Here is a 4,119-nt window from a genome sequence, read left to right as displayed (position 1 = left end):
GTTGTTGTTAACTTGTGATATTCTTGTAGCAATCAAACATACAAACATAATAAGCAACTATGCATGCAAAACAAATATGTTCACAATCAAGCCAATTTGGTAAACATTTGTTTAGCCGAAAACAAGTGCCACCGGTTAAGGGGTTATAACACAAAGTAGGAGATTTTAAATCTCCCACTTAATCTTGCATCCAAATGCTTCTTCTTGGGTTCTTCCAAGTCTTCATCTTGTATCTTCATCTTTTACAAAATATATCCTAACACATTTTTCTCTAAAAAATGAAAATACAACTTAATCTATTTTACATGCCAAATATAAAATAAATTACATAACCAAATGAAAAATATTACAAACCAATTGAATAAATATTATTACAAACCAAATGAATAATAAATAATCAACCAAATATGCAACCATCCAAACACAAGGTCAAGGCTTGATTGTGAATAACAACATACAACAAAATATGACCAAATGGCAAGTTCCAAACCCATTTGGAACCTCCCAAAAATTCGGCCAAAAATGGAAACCCACCCAAACCCGAAATTTTTTGCATTCTACTATAATGCATGTTCATAACATGCAAAAATATAGTGGGTTTAATAGATCATCTCGAAGCATATTCCATTAACTTCGGCTCTAGATACCATTGTTGGTATTTAACAAGCTTCAATATACTTAAAACATTTTTATTAACAAATAAAGCGGAAGCATGTAAGTATTACCATTTTAGAACTTGTTATACTTTAACCAATTAAATTTAAATCCCAATTAGGATCAAGTCATGAAACATACTTACAAACTACAAGAAAGAAAAGAGTTTATACCTACTCCAAGCTTGTTGATAAGTGATGAAGATGATGATGATGAATGGAGCTCCAAAAGTATGAAACCTCAAGTAGTTATACCCCAAGCTAACCACCAACACCTTGTACTTTGGTTAGGGTTTAATTTACACTTGAAAATTAGCTTGCAAAAAATAAAATGAACCCTCTTATGATCAAGAAAGGACATGGCCAGCCGCACCCTAAAGAAAGCAGATTTTTTTGCTTTGATGTGTTTGAATGCAAGTGTATGTTCCAAAGAGTCAAGTCTTGCATGTATATGGAAAATGGGAATTGTATTTGACCAAGAAGGAATCTAAGAGCATGTGTGCTTCAACTCCCATGCCACTCCCATTATATTTTATAAAATGGTTTTTATAAAAGTTGGATTTTATAAAAACTAGTTTTATAAAACTTCCATATTAATTTAATGTACATTTCATTATATAAAACCAATTTATATAAAATGTAACATAAATTAATTAATTATTTAACCCATAAATAATTAAATCCATATTATATAAATTATTCCATAATTTATATATATATATATATATATATATATATATATATATATATATATATATATATATATATATATATATATATATATATATATATATATATATATATATATATATATATATACGCATCAAGTAATATCTCAGAAAACCATCTTTCATGAAGTTCAAGTGTCGCGTATTTAATCAACGATCCAATCGCTAAGATCAAATATGAATAAGGTGTTCGTAAGCTTGTTATTGGGTATGAACCGACTTGGATCAAAATATATTAGCCACGTTAATTTAATATGTCTCTCGGGCATACGAAATACCTTCATTCTGATGTTCAGCTTTGACCTTAGAACACATCAAACATTCTCCTACGTATCTAGCAATATCGGCTTTCATACCCGGCCACCAAAAGTGTTTCTTGAGATCTTTGTACATCTTTCTCGCTCCGAGATGTATTGAGTATCTGGTTTTATGTGCTTCCCTAAGTACCATTTCTCTTACATCTCCAAACTTTGGTACCCAAATTCTTTCATTCCTATACCGGGTTCCGTCTTCCCGAATATTAAGATGTTTCTCCGATCTTTTGGGTATTTCATTCTTCAAATTTCCTTCTTTTAAAACTCCCGGTTGCGCCTCCCTTATTTGAGTAGTAAGGTTAGTACAAATAATTATATGCATAGCTTTTACCCGTATAGGTTCTCTGTCCTTTCTACTCAAAGCGTCAGCTACCGCATTCGCCTTCCCCGGGTGGTAACGAATCTCGAAATCGTAATCATTCAATAACTCAATCCACCTACGCTGCCTCATGTTCAGTTGTTTCTGATTAAATATGTGTTGGAGACTTTTGTGGTCAGTATATATAATAATTTTGACCCCATATAAGTAGTGCCTCCAAGTCTTTAATGAAAAAACAACAGCGCCCAATTCCAAATCGTGTGTCGTATAATTCTGTTCGTGAATCTTCAATTTTCTAGATGCATAAGCAATTGCCTTCGTTCGTTGCATTAATATACAATCGAGGCCTTGCTTTTAGGCGTCACAATATATCACAAAATCATCATTCCCTTCAGGCAATGACAATATAGGTGCCGTAGTTAACATTTTCTTCAACAATTGAAATGCTTTCTCCTGCTCATCCTTCCATTCAAATTTCTTCTCTTTATGCGTTAATGCAGTCACAGGTTTTGCTATTTTAGAAAAATCTTGGATGAACCTTCTATAGTAACCAGCCAGTCTTAAAAATTGGCTTATATGCTTCGGAGTTTTTGGGGTTTCCCACATTTCTACGGTTTCAATCTTTGCCGGATCTACTTGAATACGTTCTTTGTTCACTATGTGACTGAGGAATTGAACTTCTTCCAACAAAAATGCACACTTTGAAAATTTTTCGTACAGTTGTTCCTTCCTCAATAATTCTAGCACTTTTCTCAAATATTCTTCGTGCTCTTGATCATTCTTTGAGTAAATGAGTATGTCATCGATGAAAACAATGAAAAATTTGTCAAGATATGGCCCACACACTCGGTTCATGAGGTCCATGAACATAGCTGGTGCGTTAGTCAATACAAATGACATATTCATAAACTCGTAATGACCGTAACACGTTCTGAAAGCAGTCTTTGGAATATCATCCTCCTTCACCCGCATTTGATGATACCCGAAACGTAAATCGATCTTCGAATAAACCGACGAGCCTTGTAGTTGATCAAATAAATCGTCGATTCTCAGTAGTGGATAACGGTTCTTGATGGTAAGTTTGTTCAACTCTCGGTAGTCGATACACAATCTGAATGTTCCATCCTTCTTTTTGACAAACAAACAGGAGTTCCCCACGGTGATGTGCATGGTCGTATAAAACCACGTTCTAAAATTTCTTGTAATTGGCTTTGGAGTTCCTTCATTTCACTGGGTTCGAGTCTGTATGGAGCACGATCTATTGGTGCAGCTCCTGATACGAGATCTATTTGAAATTCAACAGATCGGTGTGGAGGTAGTCCCGGTAATTCTTTCGAAAATACGTCGGAAAATTCTTTTGCGACGGGAACATCACTGATGTTCTTTTCTTCAGGTTTGACTTCTTCGATGTGTGCTAGAATTACATAGCAACCTTTTCTTATTAGTTTTTGTGCCTTCAAACTACTAATAAGATTTAACTTCAGTTTGTTCTTTTCTCCGTACACCATTAAAGGTTTTCCTTTTTCGCGCATAATGTGAATCGCATTTTTGTAACAAACGACCTCTGCTCTCACCTTTTTCAACCAGTATATGCCAATTATTACGTCAAAACTCCCTAACTCGACTGGTATTAAGTCAATCTTAAACGTTTCATCAACCAGTTTAATTTCTCTATCCCGGCATACTTTATCTACTGTAATTAGTTTACCGTTTGCTAATTCGAGTAAAAATTTATTATCCAAAGGCATTAATGGACAATTTAATTTGGCACAAAAATCTCTACTCATATAGCTTCTATCCGCACCCGAATCAAATAAAACATAAGCAGATTTATCGTTAATAAGAAACGTACCCGTAACAAGCTCCGGGTCTTCCTGCGCTTCTGCCGAATTAATGTTGAAGACTCGTCTACGGCCTTGCCCATTATTATTCCCTTGTTTAGGGCATGCTTTGCTGAAATGGCCCGGCTTTCTGCATCCGTAACAAATAATGGAATTATTTGTTCTGTTATTTTTATATGCCTTTGGTCCATAGACATCACACTTTGTTACACTATGGTCGATTCTGTTACACTTGGTACACACTACTATACAGAACTTATCTGG

Source organism: Rutidosis leptorrhynchoides, chromosome 3, assembly GCF_046630445.1.
Source record: "Rutidosis leptorrhynchoides isolate AG116_Rl617_1_P2 chromosome 3, CSIRO_AGI_Rlap_v1, whole genome shotgun sequence".
Taxonomy (NCBI): Eukaryota; Viridiplantae; Streptophyta; class Magnoliopsida; order Asterales; family Asteraceae; genus Rutidosis; species Rutidosis leptorrhynchoides.
The sequence above is the reverse complement of the archived record's forward strand: the minus strand, read 5'-3'. Positions refer to the sequence as shown.